The following is a 24144-nucleotide window of genomic DNA, read 5'->3' as shown; positions in this document are numbered from 1 at the left end:
CTGTGAAGATATAAGATTTTGTTCTAGTTGAGATACTAAAATCAATTGTAGTATTACCATATGACTCTTTAGTGGATCTTTTAGTACTGAGTAACTTCATTCTTCTCCTGGATCTTTATTTTTATATTTCCTAAAACTTATAATTGTCTTGAGCATGGTATTAATATGTATTAAAGCTTCTAAATGATGTTTCTGCTACATTGTGATGTGGATGAAAAGCATTTCCTATGGTTACAGCTGCATCTGTCTCAAAACAGCAATCTAATTTTTTCAGATCCATGGGGAACCATGCTCATTATATTCACCAGGTTTACGGCTTGAAGCATTAATTTTTTTCTGGACACATGAACAGTCAAGGAGCTGTTAACAAGAGCTAGAAAAACAAAACCATGGAGATTCCTTTTGTTTATTGCTGGAGCATTATGTGGTTCAATATGATTGTATTGCTACTAGGTGTAAGTCATGGTGTTCTCGTGTGAAATGATTACTTATTGGGACACTTGAAAAGTATTATATATCATTGTGTATAGATTATAATACTACTCTACTTTTTGTTAGCAACCAAAACCTAGTCTAGAATATTACATACATATATTTATATATGTATATATGTTATATGTTTTATAGTATATCATATTATATATAAAATCAATCAATGGCTTTTGTTTCAACCCAACATAAAGTCTGATCTCCGAAGGCGCAGTCTTTGACTCATACTAACTCAGATGCACATTCATAGGATAGTAAGCCCCACTGAAATGGTGTATACCCTGATCCACTAATAGTGGACAAATGAAAATATTATGTTTGAAGGAGGGAGGAAGTAGATAAATTCTATAACATTACCAGCTCAGCTCATCCTACCTTAGAGTAAAAAGATAGCTGTCAGTAAGACAGATCCCACACTATATACAGTCACAAGAATATGGTTTGACTAACAATTTTTAATTTATGATAATGCAATTGTGGTTCACATTCAGTAGAAACCCTATTTCAAAATTTGCATTTTTATCTTTTCTTGGAATAATGTTATGCAGTATGATCCTTTCCTGTGACACTGAGAAGGGGCAGTGACTGCAGTTTCTGGGTTAGCACGCAGTCAACAAGGGTCAACCACTGATACTTGCATCTACTGTATGTCAACCTGTTTTCTGGATACAAGAACTCAATATATTACAAGAGAGATTCAGCAATTAATCACAAAGAAAGCATTGTGTTAGATGCTTTTGTCTGACCATAGGCTGATATAAGTCTTCTAAGCACGGTCAAGGTAGGGTAAGCTACATTATAAGTTTTGTGGGTCAGTATACTAAATATACATTTGACCTCAATATTTTCAACTTAGAGTGGATTTACTAATATATTACCCTATCACAAATCAAGAAATATCTATAAACTACATGTCTAAGACATTGAACACCACCCATTTATCTATGAAAAGAGTCTTTTCAAATAGCTATCTTGTTTTTTCTAATTTACTAATAACTGGAGCAAAAATGCATTTAATCATGCATTTTTTTGCATAAGCATGTCTTATTAAAATATTTTGGAAATAATTTCTATTTTCTTAGTGAAGAAACAATCAACAGCACTTTACCCTATTCTATTACAGTAAACCCATTCATAAATATTTACTGAATAAAATGAAAAATGTGTGTTTTTACCAACACTTGAACTAATTCTTTGTACAACAAAACTGGAAATAACCCATCATGTCACAAACAGAGGAACAAGTAATAAAACTGAAAGATAAATACAATGGCATACTGTGACGTCACGAAAAATAATGAGATACTGGAATCCATCATGACATGAAAAACAGAATGAGAAAGAGAGAGTGGTGGGGAGGAAAGAAGGAAGGAAGGAAACTTATTATCTCGGTTCATTAAGCATCACTCCTGTGATTATCAAACTTAGATCCCAGTTTAAGGTTATGAATCTAGTAAACAAAAATACAGGATACCAGCATAACTACTCTTGCACTTTAGGGACATGATTAGGTAAAATAAGTGTTAGTTGAACCGGAGAATTATGATGTCACAAGTCAATGATAAAGAAGAAGCTAGTAACTGACTAATGGGTGAATTTTAGATAACTGATGATTAGTATAAATATGCCACATGTATGATTATTACTTGGAATATATTTATACTGAAAACTATTGGATTCTTATCTGAAATCCAAATTTAACTGCGCATCCTCTATTTAGATTCAGTCCTCTCTGATTCTGCTGATTTCTATGGGTCATTACTGGTAGCATTTGTTTAAACACTACCCTCCTAGAAATGCCACTAAGCAAAATAATCTTACTCGTAATCTTGTTTTTGAAGTTAGCAGAGTAATAAGAAATTTTAAGTTTAATTTTAAACTGTAGTTTGTTCATAGGTTTCATGCCAACTCTGGGGCTTTCCTGCCCAAGTGAACACCTTCAATTTTCATCTTTATTGCCTAATATACCATAACTTCTATTAATACCTTTCAGCTAATGGCGTGCAAAAACATGGCTTCTTCCTTTAAATAAGACTGTTTAAATCCATTTAATAGACTTTTACACTTTACACTAAGCTATTAACTCAGAAAGTACTCACAGAATAAGTGTTAAAAAGGAAAATAATGAAATAGAATAATCACATAGATCCAGCCTACTCTTTTGTGTATGCAAAACCAAATGTTTTATTTTTTTTCTCAAAAAAGTCATAATGGATTTGCATCATTTTGTGATTTAAAATGCATTCTAAGCATATATTTCAAAGGAGTTTAGTATAATGATGAACCATGAGACCACGGATTTTAACAAGAGCAAAAAATATAGTTCATGTGATGTTGAATATTCACTGATACTTAGAAGAACAGTATAGGCAGTATAGGTGATTTTTTTAAAAAAAAAGACATAAGACATAATTTCTTTTTTTTTTCATTATTATTCATATGTGCATACAAGACTTGGGTCATTTCTCCCCCCTGTCCCGACCCCCTCCCTTACCACCCACTCCGCCCCCTCCCTCTCCCCCCTGCCCCCTCAATACCCAGCAGAAACTATTTTGCCCTTATTTCTAATTTTGTTGTAGAGAGAGTATAAGCAATAATAGGAAGGAACAAGGGTTTTTGCTGGTTGAGATAAGGATAGCTATACAGGGCATTGACTCACATTGATTTCCTGTGCATGGGTGTTACCTTCTAGGTTAATTCTTTTTGATCTCACCTTTTCTCTATTTCCTGGTCCCCTTTAAACCTTTAATTCTTTAAAGTCAAATAATTTAGATTACTTTATTATTATTCAGTAGTGAGAAACCATAATAGCAGATGTAAGCAATAAGAAAAATAAACTTAACAGGGAAATGGAATAAAAAGGAACAATGTAAACTTTATGGTAATCTGTAATTTTATATGCATGGAATATGAACATGAAGCAAATTTAGGTGTATGCACATCCTATTAATAAATGGTATTTTAAGAAATCTTGCTTGAGTAGCAATTCCATCTTTTGCCTAATTTGTGAACACCTCAAGATATCTTTGGCCTTCCAAGATCAGTCTAGATGAGGGTAACAAAACATTGGAAAATCAAAGCATCAGAGTGATGGGCTCGAGCTGTTACAGCTAAGGACACTATCATGCTAGTTATTAAACCACTCAGCATCTCTCCTAGCCCAGTCCTCCGAAAGTCCATGCAGGGTTCCCAAGTAGGTAGATTAAAAACAAACAGGTAGACAAACAAAACCAAACCAAATTCACATATAAACACACAAAAACACGTACATGGAGAGTCAGATTTAAACTGAAGGAGATGTTTTAACACAAACAAGTAGTTATTACGAGCAGAAAACAATTTTTAGTTCATTGGTGCAGTGTGACACACAGAGAAAGAAATTCCCCCTTTTTAGCCCAGAGCACTGGGTATTTCCACTGCAGTAATCATGTCTGCAAAGCACCCCACTGCCTTTGGCACAGTGTTGTAGCTCAAGCAGAGCACAGAAGTTTCAGGGAGGCTCGACTGTGCCAGAAATTACTTAAGCCAACGGCAACAGGACATTCTCTTGGTATCAGTACAGTAGAGCCAAAACGGTGGAACACAAATGTCCTGTACTGGAATCCTGGGCTGGCCAGCATTGGGGGATGCTCAGCATTGAAGCTTGTCTCAAAGTCCCGGAGCAGAAATTGAAGAATGAATGAAGTGGAAATGGAAGATTCTACATGTATTCCTAGGAATGTATGAGATAGTCCCCAAAGACAGAAAAAAGACTGTGACTTCAAAGAGTTGAAGTTTCCACAAGAGTTAAAGAGAAACAGCTAGAAGACTGCTTCTTCGATACCATTAAAAATTATGAGACAAACATGTTCTGAAAACCATGACAGAGTCTATTAGGTCAAGCCTATGAGAACTTCAGAACACCCATGTCCCTGCAAAGACATTTTACAAAGCTGTAATTGCTGGCTAGCAGCATACGCCTTAAACATTATTGTTCACTCTTAAATGTATATTGACTGACGGATTCCTTTGTAAAATATTACACTGAAAAAATAAAAATGCCATTGTGCTTTTTAAAGATCAGATTTCTTATATGATTGTATGGTACTGTAGATAAAAGAGAGTTACTAATAAATACTTATATTTAATTTTGCATTATGCCTATCAACAGAAAAAGAAATAAGAGATGCAATTCTTATACAACATAATTTGAATATATTGGCCTTGTTGTGGATAACAGAACTAAACATTTATTTTTCTTTCTAGAGTTAATTAAGTCTGATCCGCTCAATCCCCTGAACAACATTTAGAAAATGAGAGAGCAACTTTGTGTGGATTTGGACACATCAAAACAATCATGGGATTTTAGTAGTCATAGGTAGAAAGTTCTACTAATAAAAGCCAAAACTTCTTTTAATTACTCATAAGAAATCTTATTTTCTACTTAATTAAATTAGTGCTTCTCACCATTATCAAAACATTTAATTTGTCATAGATTGATGTTTTAGAAAATATAATACAAATCAATTCTAGGAATAAAATTTTAAAAATCCAACAACATACAAAATGAAAGTTTCATTGTTTAAATATTAGATGCAAAATTACTGTATCAAATTTTTGTAAGTTTGTAAATATTTTATTCTCAGTTTCTATACATTTATCATTTTGAGAAATACTCTACTAAATGATCCAACAAATATTGTTCTTGAAAGAAGTCACAATTACAATTGTGCAGCTGAGAACAATTAAACCATTGGAAATAGCTCTTACCCATGTATGCATTTCTAACTGCTTCTATGTGTTTGTGCATGTGCACAAATAATAACTAATACAAAATTAATGACTTATGTAAGATCTTGAGAAAAATCAATGCAGCTTCCCCATTTGCCTTCTAGAATATTGCTACTTTTTTCACCAGTGGGATGCCTTAGGAATGTTGAATTTGTGGGACCCAACTAAGAGGAGGTTTACTTTTTCCCATGTCACTTACAGTTTCTGAGTGAATAATAATGTAATGTCAATAAGTAAGTGTTGAATAACTGAATAGTTGAGCTCAAACTTCATTTAGCTATGAGGAATTCATAAAATATTTCTAGTGAAAAGGAGAAAAATAATTAGGCTTTGATTTATTCACTCTTTCACAAAAATATGTACTTTGAGCCAGGTGCAGTGCGACACACCTATAATCTCAGCATTTGAAAGGCTGATTAGGAGGATTGCAAGTTCCAGGCCAGTCTAGGCTTACATAGTGAGACCATGCTTCCAAAAAAAAAGTAAAAATTAAAAATATATGTGTATACTAAAAATTAGATTGCAAATGTATACTTTGTCATTGCATTGCAAATTATTAAAGCATTTAAGAAAATCTGGGTATTATCTAAAGATCAATCCCAAGTGCTTATGATTTATGTATTTAACCTAATATTGGTGCTTGTAGTTTTTAATGTCTGTAATTTCTATATTTTCTGAGTAAAAATAGTTGAAGCAATACTTTTTTTTTTTTATCACATGCACTCTCTTTGACAGTAGAACTTTAGGCTCTTGGCACAATATGTGCTCTTATTTCTTCTTCCTTCTAACACTGTCTTGGAAGCCAAAAAAAAAAGGAAAGAAAGAAAGAAGGAAGGAAGGAAAAAAGGAAGGAAGGAAAAAAGGAAGGAAGGAAGGAAGGAAGGGAAGGAAGGAGGGAGGGAAGGAGAAGGGAGGAAGGAAGGAAAAGAGGAGGGAGGACAAAAAGAGAAGAGGGAGACAGGAGAAGCAAATGCTAGATATTTTCTTAAATATATGAAGAGAAACTTGAAAATTGCCTTACAAAGTAAGATGCCAACCCTGCCAATTATACCTCTCATATATATAGGGATTTCATTATTTAAAAAAAAATAGTTGTTTCTTATTGGCATTAAACTCTTAAGGAAACATTGTTACCTTTAAGAAATTTTCTTTAGGACGCTATCCTTAAAATAATTCACTGTTTTAAAGATGTAAAAGAATGTAGCAAGCAATTTGAATTCCTTATAATTTAACTTTTTCATTAGATACAACAGGTAGTACATCATATTTAAATAAGGCCCAAGTCCTAAGTTTTAGTTTTCAAGTAGCAAAAAATACAACAAACATGAAGGAAAGAAAAGTCACTCAGATACTTTTTTCTAATAATAAATTGATAAGTAAATGTGACCCAGAACCAAATATATTTCAGTTATGTATACAAACTACAGATTGCCTAGTGTTTCATTACTCTTATTATAAAGTTGTAAAAGGATTTTACAGAGTGACATGATGTTTACTAAAGTTACTTATTAATAATTAGAGAATACTTAGAAAACATAAGTACACTTTGCAAGGGTTGTAGTTCTACAGCAATGGCCATAATATCCAGTTACATCACCTCTAGTTTATATAAAAGGTTAAACTTGAACTCCAGACACAAATAAACTTTACCTTAATTAAACATTTGTTTTCAAAGTGAAGCTTTTATGATAATTATTAATTTGGTTTTTTATTTGTTTTTTCCCTAAAGAGATTATAGATAAATTACACTTTTGCTGTCAATCAATGGTAGCTCTTATTAACTTTCCTTTCACTGAAATTCATGACCATTCCTATTATAAAATATCTCATCAGTTTGAAAGCATATATATAAACTATACATATAATACATATTCTTTCTTTAAAGGCTTTATGGTGAATATACATATTTGCACTTAGTTGCCATAATTGGAGAGCAAGCCAAAAAACAACTCCAGTGTGTGATGACAAAGATGTACTTATTTACTTATGGCCAAAACCATTCTGCTTTCTAAAGCTAACCTGGTATGTACTACACTCTAAGCAACCTATTCATCAATGACTACTGTGGCATTTTAGGAGGGATTTTCATGTAATTCACTTCTAACATCCATGTAATAACCTCTTCTCAGTGAGCTATATCCATTATAATTCAGCATTATTGATTACTCCTCCCAGTGGAAAGCAAAAGATGCAAATCCACTTATGAAAAAGAAGAAATGCTAGGTGTATGCGTAATGTTGACTTTCTTGCTCCTGATGTTAAACAAAGTTCACAGTCACTAAAGCAAACTCTAATGAAGAATTCTCTCATGGAACAAGCAAAAATCAGTTATGTTTTTAGAATGAATCAGACATGTTCATATCCTTGGAGATGGAAAAATGAACAGTAACTATAATAATTTCTAATAGTTTTACATACAGCCTGTGAATATTAGGTATGAAATTTATAAGTAGCCAATATGGCATATTTTAAGTGAGAGACTCAATCCAAAACTGATTTTATACATCAATTTATGAATAGATTTATATCTAGAGACATAAGCAAAGACCTAGTCAAAAAATTGAGAATAATAATAATTATAATAATAAGTGCAAGCAAGTTTCTTAAAATAGTTCATTGAGAAAGAAACTGGAAATTGGAATACTAAAAATAAAAATATCCCTTTTCATATCATATTTGAATTCACTGCATTATTGTCATTCATTTAATGACCATGTGTTGATAGACAGTGTAAGAATTACACTAAGTGATGGTCAAGAGGAAGGTACATTAATCTGTGCTCTCACACAAGGAAATGTAAATTACAGAAATCATTCTCAATAATATTGGGTAAGTACAATCCTAGGGGAAGGGCCGGACGCTGTAAGAACACAGAAAATTTCTCAGAACTCAGAGACCTCCTGATGGAAGTAACATTTGAATTTACAGTGCTACCATTATTACAGTTTACCCCACGTGAAAATAAGAATTAAGAAGTAATGTATCAGAGAGTCAGCATGAGGAAAGCTTGAGAAGCCTGAGACACTGACATTGAACTAAAAGCAAAAATCAGTACAGCAAGAGATTCCTACATGAGAAATGACACAAAAATTAAAGTCCAAGTGTGGGCCAAAGCCAAATTTCAGGAGACTTCATGACTAAGATGAGGAGAGAGATTTTTATCTTGGCCTCACTCATCCTAGGCAAGTGATGTATCACTTTTAGCTACTTCTCCAGTCCGTTGTTGGTATTTTGTTTTTGAAACAGGGTTTCCTTAACTTTCCAAAGGTGGCCTCAAATTTGCCATCCTCCTACCTCCTCTTCCTCAGTAGCTAGAATTGCAGGCATTATCACCATGCCTGGCTCAAGAGAGAGACTTTATCTCAAGGGCAACAGAAGGCTGTTAAAGACCTAAAACTAAGGAATGGCATGAACAAATACACATTTTAGTAAGGCAGATTCTGCGTGTTGAAGCAGGTAAAGCATGGCATCAGTTAAAGACAGAGATAATTTAGGAAGCTCAGTATTCCAATGAGATTTGTTAATGGTCTGCATATTAGTATTTAAATTCAATAGGACTTGATAATCGATTGAAATCAAGGAAAGAAGGTGGAAGACAACTTTCTGGCTTCAGTGGTACCACTCATTAAGGAAGAAAATATTAGAGGAAACGCATTTTTGGTTTGAGAGAAGTTGAAGAGAAGATGAACTTAGTATAGGATGTGCTGAAAGTAAGAAAAGCAAGTCTAAAGCTGATGAGAGAGGATTGAACTGAAGAGACAGATGGGGGAATTGTGAGAAGGATTCACTTATGGCTGTGAATGAGACTGAGTGCCTGGGAGAAAAGGCAGAGCTATTTGATAATTCTGTATCTTTTATATTCTGGGGACCTTCTAAGTGGGACTAGTTTTTTAAACTCTTTCCTATCAAAATGCAGAATCAAATCACTATAATGATTCTTCAAAATGTTCTGTCTGAGCAAAGTGGCTCACTCCTACAATCCCATCTACTACAGAGGTAGAGATTTAGCAGACCAAGAATCAAGTCCAGCCAGGCAAAAAGTTAGGGAGATTTTATCTCAATTAGTAAAGGTGGGCAGTGTGGTGATATGTACCTGTTGTCCCAGCTACACAAAAGGCATAAATAATAAGATCATGGTCCAGGCCAACAGAACAAAAACACAAGACCCATTCTGAAAAATAACTATGTAAAACAAAGACTGTGGGAGTGGCTCAAGTGGTGAAGTGGCTACTTACCAAGTGTGAAGCCATGAAGTCAAAGCACAACCAAAAAAAAGTTCTTTTTTTTGTAATGTGTCTTTGTTAGTGTATATTAATGTAGAAAGGGGTTTCATTTTGATATTTCCATACATTCAGATAATATGCTTTCATCAAATTCACTCCATCTAGCATTCTTTTCTCACACATCAGCCTGTTTTCTAAACAATGTTTGACAGGTTTCATTATTCTATTTTCATACATGGATATGAAGTATTTTAATCATGCTCACCCCTCCACCCTCTCATTTCAGTGTTCCCCTTCCTACTTGTTCCCCCCACCAACAGTCCCCATTTTATACTTGTGTCATTCAATGTTTTTGAAGTTTAGATTCCTAAAATTCATATAGAAGCACAAAGCATTCTTATAAAAGATTATTCAATTCCTCCTTACCTGAGTGACCTAGACTCTTAGGACACTGTAGAACGAAACTTCCTCTTCATAACTACATGAACTTATCTATAACAAGGATACATATATATGTATGTATTTTTATAAATCAAGATGGTGCTGGCTTTAGGCCACAACCAATGTCAGATTCCTTAATAGGAGTGTGTGGTAAGCGTCACTTAGACAATTTCCAAATAGATGCACTTTCATTGAAGCTCCCAAAATGTACTTCACTGACTTTTCTGAGCCTCTTTTATTTAACATTTTTCCTCTTTTCATACAACTGGAAATAAGAAATGTCATTTAGCCCATGTGGGTAGAGCAACCTGAACTCTTACTTTTTTTTTTCAGGGGCATTTAAATTTTTTATTTTATTTTATTTTTTTGTTTATTCATATGTGCATACAATGTTTCTGGGGTTTTTTTATTTTATTTTACTTTATGTTTTTCATTTATTCATATATGCATATGTGCATACAATGTTTGGGTCATTTCTCCCCACTTCCCCCAGCCCCGTCTCTTTCCCCTCACCCCCTCCTGCTTCCCTCTTAGCCCCTCACTTCCAGGAAGAAACTGTTCTGCCCTTATTTCTAATTTTATTGAAGAGAGAGTATAAACAATAATAAAAAACACAAAGGGTTTTTGCTAGTCAAGATAAGGAGAGCTATACAGGGAGATTCCTTGCATTGCTTTCATGTACATATGTGTTACATTCTAAGTTGATTCTTCTCAGATTGACCTTTTCTCTAGTTCCTGGTCCCCTTCTATCAGCCTCTGTCACTTTAAAGTTTCTGCATTAGTTCATTTGCATTGAGGATATCAAATACTATCATGTTCTTTGGGTTTCTTATCTATCCTCATACCTCCCTTCTGTGCTCTAGCCTTTTCATGTGACCAAAGTCCAATCCCCTTGCTGTATTTGCCCTTGATCTAATGTCCACGTATGAGGGAGAACATATGATTTTTGTCTTCTGAGCCTGGCTAACCTCACTCAGAATGATGTTCTCCAATTCCATCCACTTACTTGTGAATGATGAGATTTCATTCTTCTTCATGGCTGAGTAGAATTCCATTGTGTATAAATACCACATTTTCTTTTTCTTTTTAATTTTTATTTTTTTTTAAATTTTTTCCATTTATTCACATGAACATACATTGTTTGGGTCATTTCTCCACCCTGGCCCCCTCCCCCGCCTTCCCTTCTCCCCTGCTTTCCCCCCACCTCCCCTGCCTCAGTTCCAGGCTGGTCCTGTTCTGCCCTTATCACTAATTTTGTTGAAGAAAATGACATAAGCATAATAAGGAAGACAACACATTTTCTTAATCCATTCTTCAGTAGTGGGTTATCTTGGCTGTTTCCATAACTTGGCTATTGTGAATAGCACTGCCATAAACATGGGTGTGCAGGTGCCTTTGGAGTAACCTGTGTCGCATTCCTTTGGGTATATCCCCAGGGGTGGTATTGCTGGATCATATGGCAGATCTATGTTTAGATTTTTAAGAAGTCCCCAAATTTTTTTTCCAGAGTGTTGTACTAGTTTGCATTCCCACCAGCAGTGTATAAGGGTTCCTTTCTCCCCACATGCTCACCAACACCTGTTGTTGGTGGTGTTGCTGATGATGGCTACTCTAACAGGGGTGAGGTGGAATCTTAGTGTAGTTTTGATTTGCATTTCCTTTTTGGCTCGAGATGGTGAGCATTTTTTCATGTGTTTTTTGGCCAGTTGAATTTCTTGTACTCTTTAACATGATCATATGACAGGTAACAGAGGCTCCTCCTACTTAAATTCAATTTATAATTTAAAGAAAGCATAATGGGAAATTGGGGTTAATGCAATGTCTTTTGCAAAGTTCCTAATTCTTCCATATTCCCCATTCTATTGCCTATCCTATTATCAACATTGTAGTTGTTTCAAAACTTGCTTCTTTTCCTCAGACCTCCACTTTTCCTTGATCAAGAGTATGATAGAAAGAGTTAAAAGTTTTTTCTCTTTTTGTCATGCTAGAATTTGAACTCAGGACCTTGTGCTTGCTAGGAAGTGACTCTACTACTTCTTTCATGCCCCCAGCTCTTTTGCACTTTAGTTATTTTTTGTATAGGGTCTTGCATTTTTGTCTGGGGCTAGCCATGGACCACAATCTAACCTACAACTTCCACAAAGCCAGGATGACTGGAGCATACCACGAAACCTGGATTGGTGGTTAAGATGAGGTCTTGCTAAGTTTTTGTCCTAGTTGGTCTGAATCTTCAGTCTTCCTGGTCTCCACCTCCCAAGTAACTGGGATTACAGGTGTAAGAACTTGCAATGAGACAGAATGTCTTAAAAGAGGATCTTAATTCTGCTTTTGCTAAGAAAATAAGCCCATGAAGGATAAACTCCCATTTTTTCCACATCCGTTTCTTTATGTATTTTTCTTTTTCAGTTATTGGGTTTGAACTGAAGGCTTTACACTTGCTAGGCAAGTGCTCCATCATTTGAACCATGCCCCCAACCTTTTTTGTTTTGTTTCTCATATAGGGTCTTGCACTTTTAGTGGATTGGCTTTAGACATGGATTTTCCCACCTCCACCTCCCAAATATCTGGGATTACAGGCATGAGCCATTATGCTAAGCTCTTCATTTATTCTTAGGACTTCCACATTACTTCCTCAGACTTAGACCAGTTTCCTTGGTGTGATTGTTTTTTCTCTTCTTATCTTCTAGAGGATATTTCCATATAAAAATTTCACTTTCTGTATTAGAAACTCTCCTTCCTTATATCCACCCTCTCCTTGATAAATAAAAATGGTTACCCAGCTCACACTTAAAAATAAAGTAATTATTTAACTAACTAACTAGCTAAAGGAAAGTGGGGAGGAGGAGCAACAAGTACAGTGTTTCTAAAACCTTATCTTCCCTACTAGACATGAGAGTTATTCCAGGTCTGGACCCACCATTTGCATCTGCAGATACAGAATATAAGACATTGCTTTTTACATACATAAGAAAAAGGTTCCTTCCATAATTTTAAATAGTGTTTACATTTTTTTCTTTTTTTAAGCATATTAGCACTCTAAGATCTGTTAGTAATATGGGTAATTGGAGTAAGCAGAGCTTCACTTTACTTGTTCCATGGTCTAGAATGGGAAATAACTATTATCATCGTCATAATTATGGTAGAGGTGATAGCGTAAAATAATAATAAAATGATTATTTTAAAATTGGTAATTATTTAAAATATATCTAAATGTCGCTGCATGCTGAAAGTGTGCAAAACACTACTATTGTGTTGCTTACTTAAGTCAGTTAAAATAATGTATAATTGCATTTACCCTACTAAAACATTAGGAATGATGTTCAAGAATTTTTAAGTATCTAAAGTACTGTAAAACTTCTTCAAAATCATTTCATTGAAATAAAATTTATTTTGCTACTAGCACTTTTGAAAAAATAAAATGTGTTTATAGAACTAGAAGCTGCTCAACATTATCTAGTCAACTTCAAAGGAAAACAGGGAGACACTAGAAATATACCTATTGTTGCTATTTTTTAGGAATATTTCCTACTGCCTAAACTTGTGTAAATTACCTAAATGTGGACAGAGGACTTTGATTCAAATAAGCATTCCATTAAGTAATAAGTATTTTTGGATATATTAACCCTAACTGTATTAAATGAAATTATAATGAACAAAGTACAAATTATATATATATACATATTTATTTTACAAAAATATGATTAAACTTATTTCTTAATATTTTATATTTGAATACATTTGAGTTTCTTATGAATTTCAAAATATGATAGTCATATAGAAAATAATTAATAGGTAAATTGACTATAAACCTTTCAGATACCAAAATTGGTTTATTCTCTAGCTACTGCTTGCTGAGTCTTCTTTAGTACACTTGATCTAAAACAGATTATTATCATTTTGTATGTGTAAAATCAGTCTTTGTTTAGCAAATTAGCTGTTAATATTAGTATAGACTTTTTAATAAGGGCATGTTTGTAGATATTTAAAAATTGTGTTCTTTCAAACATAAAATCAATTTTGATAATAATTCAACTATACTAAAATGAAAATGAGAAGAATTAATCCTACAAATTAAATAAATAAATGTATTATTTATGTTAAAAGATCGGTAAAACTTTTGCAATTTCACACCCAAAAGCATCTGCTTTATGGATTATTCAGCCCTTTGTCAAAATTAATTTCCTTCCTTCCTTCTGTTTATTTAAATAATGAGTGTAACTTCTTTGGTGCACAGATAGCAGCTAAGCACAACAGCAGGTTAGTTAAAAAACTATTAAAAGATAAAAATGTAAAAAGCAGTAGGCTTTCATTAGTAAATATTTGAAAAGAAATAGCTGTTGAATATAACACCATGTATTTTTATCTTTCAATAATATTATTCTATTCAAATTACATAATGTTAAGATGAGGCTTGGATAATAATAACACGTGTAGTCTAGCATCATAGAAAAACATAGACGGAGAGTGGTATGGATTATTGATTTTCCTCAGAAAAGACCTCATTTTAGGCCAGTTAGGGATAACACAAGTTAGCATTCATTTTGTACTTTTTCTATAAAAGTAATAAAAAACTTTGCAATGTCCTCAAAATTTTCATTGAGATAAACCATGGGTTTAATTCTCTTCAAACTTGAACATTTCTACCTCAAATGTGTCCTTCTAGTCCTACATGGAAAAAATGTATTTATGTTACTGTGATCTAAATTGTATAGTCCAGGAACAAAAATACCAATAATATGTCTTATTATTGGTTATTTTAGCCAAAAAATCACATTAAATATTTGATTCTTGTTCAGGATTATGTGTCAAGCAGATACTAATATTTTTAAATTCATATTTACATTCGTTTTGACTTTGTCAAAATACAAGAATGTGATTTCATTAAATGAAAAGCAGTGAGAAAATTTTGCACCATGCAGTGAGTATAACTACTTCAGAAGATGACATTATAAAAGGCTAGTTGCTTAGTACTCAGAGGAATGCTCCAGTCAATAACATGCTTAATGTTTCAGGAATATAAATGTTACAGAATATAACCGTAATGAATACAGCAACTTTCATAACACACTTTCAGAGTGGGGGCTAGTGAGGCAGAGAAGTAAAGTCAGTAAAAATTAGAGAGATAATCTGCTAGGAGAAAGAAACACAAAAAGACTGATTTCATTTATGCTTCCACCAAACTGATCAGAATTGTTCCTTAAATGCTTTTCTTTTATCATTTCACACGGCAAGATTTGAAAGCTCTAATTTGCATTAAAAAGAGAACTTCAGTTTTGTGAGGATTAAAACGAATTCTCAGCACTAAATAATGGGCACCAAAGTCTATCTCCCATCTCCATCAGATGTAAGAGGTGAAGAAAAGTCCACGGAGAACATAAAAGCCTTCCAAAGAGATTTTTCTTTTAAAAAAAAAATCTTACTTCCATAAGTAGTAAGTGACAAACTGGCTGATATACTCATGAAAGGCAAAACATGATGGACTCTTGCTATGTGTTTTTTAAAAACTGGTAGCATTAGAGTAGGAATGTCTCACTCACGGAACTGTCATAGGAAGTTGGAAAGACAAAGGAAAATAAAGAACACATGATAACTGAGAAGACTTGCTGGTGAGCACATGTGGGATATACTCCATAGGGTTCCAGAAAACCCTGCTGGGGACTTTTACATGACATGGAGTGGGGTGAGAGCTTCTGGGAGTCAGACATATGTTCTATTCTACTTGTTTTAAATTCTATTAATGACTATATTTCCTCCCCAAGCTGTTGTAGCATGTGTGACCTTGGTCAATCTACTTAAGTAAAGAGATTCAGCCAATGATAATCCTTTCTCCTCCAGGATGATGTTTAAAAACATTCTGGGGATGACAGAAGAAGAATGCCTGAATAGGAAGCCCCAGTGCTTCCTTCCCCTTCAGAAACATCCATTTGACATCACACAGTACAATTTTGTGAGAAATACAGAAATCATCTTAGACTCATGCACCACTGGTGACTATGAAAGCAGCCATAGTCACTCACCATGGGATTCATTCACCAGAGCTCCACCTAGGCAGAGTGCCCAACTGGGAGGAAACTCCCAACGTCTAGACTCTCCCCAGGAAAGGGAAGCTTACCTAGATCTTATATCTAACATTTAGAATTTTCAAGAGACTGTGTGAGGATCTGGTTTCTGCCTTGTCTGAATGGAAGCACTGACCTGAGAACAAAAATGACAATTTCAATAACTTGAACTCACTCATCATTGTCACCACTCCTGCTTTATCACAGAGTTAGCAGGAAAAATAAAAATCCCAAATCTTTTGGGTTTCTGACTATGAAGGGAAAGTGTTAAGAGTGTGCATTCTGCATTCCAGCATTAGGGGAGGTTGCTTAAGGGACAAATTTCTTTCCCAAAGCCTGGGGGACCACTGAAAAGAAAAAAATAAACAAAACCAACCAAGCAACAACAATGAAAAACCTCTTTGGCTTAGTACTCCTGTAAAAGACACAGAGTACAGAAGACAGAAGCAATGCAGCTCATAAACACTTCCTTGGGGAGCAAAGGGAAGGGTAGAATGTGCGGCTGAGTCTACCTGATGGACTGAATCTCTCTTGCCTGTGTCAGAGCACTCATGGGACCTAGCATACTCCAGATGCCTGCACGGTACTAAGACAACAAAGAAAAAGCTGAGTGACTTGCTGCTAGTCTAGCAAACCATAGTATAACGAAGATTGATATAACTTGTGGTTTCTCTATTAGCAGAGAAAGTAAAAAGTGGACTGGTCAACTAACATTCTGGCTTCATGGGAAGCCTGAATAAGAGAAGGTTTTCTGTCTTACCAACTCAGAGTGCTGATGAAACCCAGCCTACTCTAGATGTCCAGGGGCTATTGGGTGAAAAAAAAGTTTGGTGCTGTATACCAGCTCCAAAGAAACTGCAATAAAGGTGGCAGCAAGAAATGGTGGGCTGCTGAAAAAATGTGGTAAAATCCTTGGGAATTTACATACCCATCCAGAGGTGGAAAAATATTTCCTCAAAAAAAGTTTGAGAAGACATCAGAATCTCTGGCTAAATTGATTGGTGAAGTCTTTCACTAGAAAAAGCCACATTTACAGAAAAATGAATCAAACTGGAGATCATCATGTTGAGCAAAATAAGCCAAGTTTAAAAAACCAAATATTGTATGTTTTTTGCTCATTTGTGGAAACTAGACCTAAAATGATAATGATCTTGTAATGAAGAAGAAGAAGGAGGAGAAGGAGGAGGAGAAGGAAGAGAAGGAGGAGAAGGAGGAGGAGGGAGAAGGAAGGAAGGAGAAAGAGAAGAAATGAATGTTAAAGGAAAACTGTCTATGGAGGGATCAGCAGAAGGGGAAAATGAAAGAATACTGAGGGGTGAAGAGGATTGAAGTATGTTTTACACACACGTGTGTGAATATAGAATAATGAAACCCACCAAACACTGTTTGAAAAGGGAGAGAGGAAACAGGGGATGAAGGACTATCAAGGAAGGAATGAACCAGTTCCAAGTGCACTGTCACAACGAAACTCCCTTATACTATCAATGTATGCTAATAAAAAATAAAATAAAATGTTCTGGCTTAAGGCCCCTAAAGAGCTAACCCTGTAGTTTCCCCAGGAGTAATGGTTCATATTTACTAATTCAGTGTTCATGGAAACTTTGTGAAACAAAATTATATAAAAAAACAGTAGTTCATAAAGAATGGGATTCACAGCTGTTCTTTGAAATCCTCAGAACACCACACAAGGCAACAAGGCTCACAAAGAAACAGAAATATGGCCCATCAAAAAAGAACAAATCTCCAGAAACCAAAGTCAAAGAAACAGAAGTGCATGAATTCCTGACAAAAGATTAAAATAGCTCTCACAGAGATACCCAACAAGTTTAGGAAAACAGTGCATGAACAAAATGAGAATAACAACAAAGAAATTCTTGTGGTCTGACTGCAAAGAACCTGACAGAAATACAGAAGAATAAATAACTGATTGATTAACTCACTAGAAGGATTCAACAATGGACTTTGTCAAGCAAAGGGATAACCTGGGAACTTGAAGAAAATGTCATTTAAAATGATCAAGTCAAAGGAGCAAAATAGAAAGAAATGAAAAGGATACAGAAAGCCCAAGGAAGTTAGGAGGAGTAATCAAGTGGACTAATACACACATTTGGGAGTCCTGAATAGAAAAGAGAGGGGGAAGGAAGCTTATTTGAAGAAATAATGGCCGAAAACTTAACCAAATCTGGATATGGAAAGGAACATCCAGATTCAAGAAGCCCCAAAAATCATGAGTGGGATGAACTCAAAGAAAACTAAACTAAGACAAATTATCAGACTGACAAAAGTTAAGGACAATGAGAATTTTTAAAACAATGAGAGAAAAGCAACACATCATGTATAAAAGGAAACCTCCATGCAAATTTCTCAACAGTAACTTTGCAAGCCAGAGAAGAGGGAAGGAAGGAAGGAAGGAAGGAAGGAAGGAAGGAAGGAAGGAAGGAAGGAAGGAAGGAAGGAAGGAAGGAAGGAAGGAAGGAGAAAGCAAAGAGGAAGAGGATAGGGGAGGAGAGGGAGGAAAGGATAGTGTTGGCACCAGTGGGAGGAGGTGTGGGGAAAGGGGATAAGAGAGTGAATACGCTTCAATAAAATGAGTACACATGTAAGGAAATGCAAAAATGATACCTGTTGAAACTACTCTGGGAATCAGCGAAGTGGAGGATGAAGGCAAATGGTAGAGAAGGTGAATTCAAATATGATATATTTGATACATTGTAAGAGTCTTTGTAAATGCCATGATGTATCCCCACCCATCACAATAATAAAGGGAAAAAGAAGAAGCAATTTACCATAGTATCACAGATAACATCTTACTCAATGGTGAAAAACTCAAAGCTTCTCCACTAAAGTAAGAAACAATACATGGATTTACACTTTAACCACCTTTACTCAAAACAGTACTAGAATGTCAAAGCAAAAAATTAAGCAAGTAGAAATAAAAATCTTCCAAATCAGAATAAAAGAAATAAAATCATCTCTAGTCTCAGATGACATGATAGTATATGTTGAAAACCCTGAAGCATTCACATATACTCAATTTGGAAATAATAAAGTCAAACAAACTTCAGGCTACAATATTAACGTACATGAAGCAGTCATGTTTCTATACACTAACAATTAACAATAACAGAAGGAAAGTAACACCACAATTCCAATCCAGTAGCGTAAAGGAAGAAAACATTTATGAGTAAATTTAACAAAAGAGGAAAAAGTTTACAATGAAAACTCTGAAACATTGTTGAAAGAAATTAAATAAGATAAAAGTAACTGGAAAGATATCTCAGTGCATGAATTAGAAGAATTATTAGTGTTAAAATGTCCATATTATCTAAACTCCTATAGATTCAATGTAATCCAATCACAATCCCTTACAATTTTTTTTTTACACAACTAGGAGAAAAAGTTAGAAAATTGATAACAAACCACAAAAGGCACAGAATAACCAAAACACACTGAAAAAGAACAGTTAAAAGCTTTAAGTGTCCTGAATTGGAAACAGAATACAAAGGTACAGTAATAATAAAAAAAAAAAGTAAGGTCTGAGCCTTAAAATAGACATACAGATGGCAAAGAAACTATACTTCTGAAAAGCGATTAATTTCCAGAATATACAGGAAGCTCAAAAAACTAACCCTGCAAAGAATCCACAACCCATTGACTAAATGGGTAAATGAACTGAGCAGACAGTTCCCAAAAGAAGTACAAATGGCCGTTAAATCCATGAACAAATGCTCAGTACCCTTGACCATAAAGAAAATGAAAATCAAACTTACACTGAGATTTCACCTCACCCCAACTGGAATGACTATCATCAATAACACAAACAACAAATGCTGACATGCATGTGGAAGGAAGTAACTCTTATCTAATGTTGGTGGGAAAATAAATTAGTGCACTGCTATGGAACGCAGTATGGAGGTCCCTCAAGAAACTACCATAGGAACCAGCAATACCACTCTGAGCATATATGCAAAGCAATATACATCAGGATATGATAGAGCCACTTGTACACCCATGTTTATTGCAGCACTACTCACAATAAATAAGATTTGGAAAACAGCCCAGATGCCCCATAACTGATGAATGGATTAAGAAATTGTGACATATTTATTTATAAAATATGATAGATATGAAATATGATAGATATATATAATATACTAAGTATGTATAATCATAAAGAAGTATAATCATACATATACTATATATATATATAAAATAGAGTATTACTCAGCCATAAAGAAGAAAATGCAATTATCTTTGCTGGTAAATGGATGGAAGTTGAGTTAATTGAGTTAAGTGAAATAAGGCGGCTCAGAAGGATAAAGGATAAAGATAACATGTTATCTCTCATATGTGGAAGCTAAGCCTAACAGTTAAATGCATAATTAAATACTCGTATGGTTATATACATATACATATACACACATGCATACATGTACACATACACATATAAAGAGAGAGAAAACATGATTATAACAGTGTGTCTGTCTGAGAGGACTCCAGGGATGCCGGAGAGGGAAAGAGAATATTGGAGAGTGAAAACTACTGAACTACATTGCACCTGTGTATGAAGATAACATAGCAAAATGCATCATTGTAAGCTGTTGAATAATAGAGGAACAGGGGCAATAAAGAGGGAGTGATACAGAAAGTTACTCTGACTAAAGTATGGTATACACATATGTGAAATGATAGGTGAAACTCCCTTGAATAATGAATACACACTTATAAAATGAAGGACAGGAAGGTAAAACAGGTCCTATCCGGGGGTGGGTGTCTGTGGGAGGGGGAGGGTAAATGAAGAGGGTACAGGAGGACAAATGTGGTTAATATACTTTGTATACATTTGTGAAAATTAAGTAACGAAACCTGTTGAAATTGTTCTAAGAAAGGGGAGTAGTGGGAGAATAATGGAGGTGTTAGATCTTAAGATTCATTGTAAGCACATATGTAAATGTCACAATGAAATCTCCCATATACAATATAATATATGCTAATAAAAATTTAAAAAATCATATAGTCTAATGATTTAGAATAAATAGCTTAGAAATAAGCTTAGAATAAGCCTATTCATATACTTTAAAATGATCTTCAACACAACTGCCAAGACTATGTAAGTGGAAAAAGATAGTCATTTTAAAAAATGGTGCTGAGAAAATTGCATATCCACACACAAAAGAATGAAATTGAACATTTAACATCATACACAAAAGTCAACTCAAAATGGATTTATTGAGGTAAATGTAAGACCTGAAATCATAAAATCCCTAAAAGAAAACCTACAGGCAAAGCTCCATCGCTTTGGCCTTGAAATGATTTCCTGGTTACAACCTACATGAGGCGTCTACAGCAGTCAGAGGAGGTAGGAGGATGATAGAATAGTGGTTGCCTGGGTCTTGGATGTAGGAGCAATGGGGAAAGCTGCGCAAAGGGTGACTAAAACTCATGCAAGGTGAAAAATTCTAGACATGTATGTACAACATGTACATACAGTTATAACACTGTGCCATACGTTCACAATTTTTACATGGTAGATTTCATGTTGTGTTTTTTAAATTTCTTTTTATATTTTTATTTTTTATTATCTTATTATTGTACTTGGGGTACATTGTGACATTTACAAAAGTTCTTACAATATATCATAGTCGAATTCACCCCCTCCATCATTTTCTCTCCCTCCCACAATTCCTGGAATAATTTCAACAGGTCTCACCTTTTCATTTTCATATATGAACACATAATATTTCCACTACATTCACTCTCCTCCACCCTGAGAAAATAATTTTTAAAATACCAGGTTGCATAAGAATGCTTTGGGGGAAGCCTTGGAATGCATTGGTTGTTTAATAGATCCATGGTTTCACTGAAGTCTAAGCCATACATTCACACTGCAACACTATCTAAGTTTTATTCTGTCATCTGACAAAAGGATACCTGCCTTTAGTGTCAGAGCATTGTCTGATGGATGGAAATCATGTGTTAACTCTTGTCACAATTGAGGGAGAGTGGCCTTCATGAGTATTGACTTGAAAGTTCAAAGTGTAGACAAAATCTTTTTCTTAGGATGATGTTAAAGTTTAGACATACCAAGATGTCAGATGTGAGATGTTCTAACTGAATTTGGAAATTTGTGTCCAGGACAACATTCTCCCTATATTCACTTCATGTTTGCCTCTCCAAGTGTTTTTCCTGGCTGGTGAAGGACAATGTAAAGGTATACTTATTCCACTTGCAATAATGCAGAACAGGAGGCCAAGGTCTTGGAGCAAAACCTGAAATAGTGTTTCCATAACTTTGTTTCAACAACCCAATGGAAGCTGCGAAAGATTTAGAAATAATACTTGTCAGCAGATAACTCAATCACTCAGAAATACATGAAATAGTCATACAAAGACAAAACACTATTATTCATGAAGAAATCAGGTAATATTTAAAAATTAAATAGTAATGTTAGATAACCTTTCATAAGTAGAGGTTTTAAGTATTTGAAAGTACCTATTTCAGGGTTTTGTCATTAAGATTATATTTGTCTTATACCCACAGGCCAGACTGCTCTGAGTTAAACCAAAATCACATTTCACATGCCTTTGGGGAAAGTTGCTAAGTCTAATGCATTATTTTTCATCTGCTTGGTACATAGACCTCACAAAAATATATTCAGACCTCACAATGAATAACTCATTTTGTGTAGATACACTTGATTTCATAATGAAAAAGCTGAAATAATTTCATAATAATTTATTATTTCTTTTTCACTAGTTTAATGTCAGAGTTACAATGGCCTCATGTTAAAACCATAAAGTGAAATATATGCACATACAGAAATGTGGCCATAAAAATAATACTATGTCATCTCTTAAAAACATACCAGAGAGGGATGAATCAACTATGATATATTTGATATTTTGTAAGAACTTTTGGAAATGCCACAATGTACCCCCAGCACAACAAAAAATAAATAAATAAACCCATCAGAGACTGTTAAACTGTATATTCAGATGATCTTTAAAAACATCATACATAGATATTAGAGTTTCTATACTATATTTAAGACCTTGGGGCTATAGCTGTATGGAAAGATGAGATAAAAGGATTGTTAAGTAGATGATGGAGATTATTATTTTTGCTAGGAAGTTTAGGAAATTGAAAAGATATAGAAGAAATAATTTCTTACTTAAGTTTTTAATAATAAAATATAATTACTATATATTATATATTAACGATATTTCAAACTATGTCATCATTTGTATACTTCTAACCTGCTTAAAAAACTTCTCTCAGAAAACTTTTTGTCTCATAGCATCAACGGATTGATTTTATGCTGTCAAATTGTAAACATTTCACAGGAATGATTTATTTTCAATAAAGGGTAGTTGAGAATTTGATTTCTGAGGCTAATAATAGACCAAAACTAAAGGGCCAGTGCTTGTTACTCTGCTGATACTCTTTTTAGGATGCTTGTATTCACTTAGCTTTCTTTTGTCATGGTTTGTATCGCTACAGGGAAACAAGAAGTAACTATTAATATGTAAACATCTTCAGAGTCAATAATAACAAAAGAATTGAAAAGTCTGCTCCACATTACCACATGAAAACCATGATCAGAGGATGAATATTTTGAATATTGGCTCTTTACTTACTTTATTTTAGACTGAAAAAAACATGCTGGAGCCCTTGTTCAAGCAGTAGAGCACCTGTCTAGCAAGTGCAAAGCCCTGAGTAGTACAAAGAAAGAAAGAGAAAGAAAGGGAGGAAGGAAGGAAGGATGGAAAGAAAGGAGACAGGGCTGGAAAAGGGAGGGGGGAAGGAAGGGAGGGGAAAAAAGAAAGAAACTACAAAAAGTCAAATATTTCAAGTCATTTGTATTTTTATACATTTTTTTTTTTTGGTGGCAGGGTTTTAAACTCAGGGTCTTATGTTTGCTAGACAGGTGGTCTGGCACCTCAGCCTCCGACCTAGACTCAGTTCATTTTTGTTCATTCCACATCACCTCCTCTGTAAGGTGTCTCTTCATTAGCAATGTTTATGTGTCTGTTATGGGATTTGTGACTTTCTATGACACTTTTTGGACAGGTGTCTGCCTCCATAAAGTGAATATTAACTCTTTTAAGTCACAGACTGATTTTTATTCATCTTGATTTGCCACTAACTATACAATGTTTTAA

At 34.4% G+C, this 24144-nt stretch overlaps 1 protein-coding gene across 7 annotated transcripts in view; it reads right to left on the bottom strand.

Moving 5' to 3' along the window:
• Ccser1 (coiled-coil serine rich protein 1) overlaps positions 1 to 24144 on the bottom strand; it is a 1264311-nt gene that overhangs the window by 526329 nt on the left and 713838 nt on the right. The window lies entirely within an intron of this gene.

The sequence above is a fragment of the Castor canadensis genome, chromosome 9 (genome assembly GCF_047511655.1).
Source record: "Castor canadensis chromosome 9, mCasCan1.hap1v2, whole genome shotgun sequence".
In the NCBI taxonomy this organism is placed as follows: Eukaryota; Metazoa; Chordata; class Mammalia; order Rodentia; family Castoridae; genus Castor; species Castor canadensis.
The sequence above is the reverse complement of the archived record's forward strand: the minus strand, read 5'-3'. Positions and strand labels throughout refer to the sequence as shown.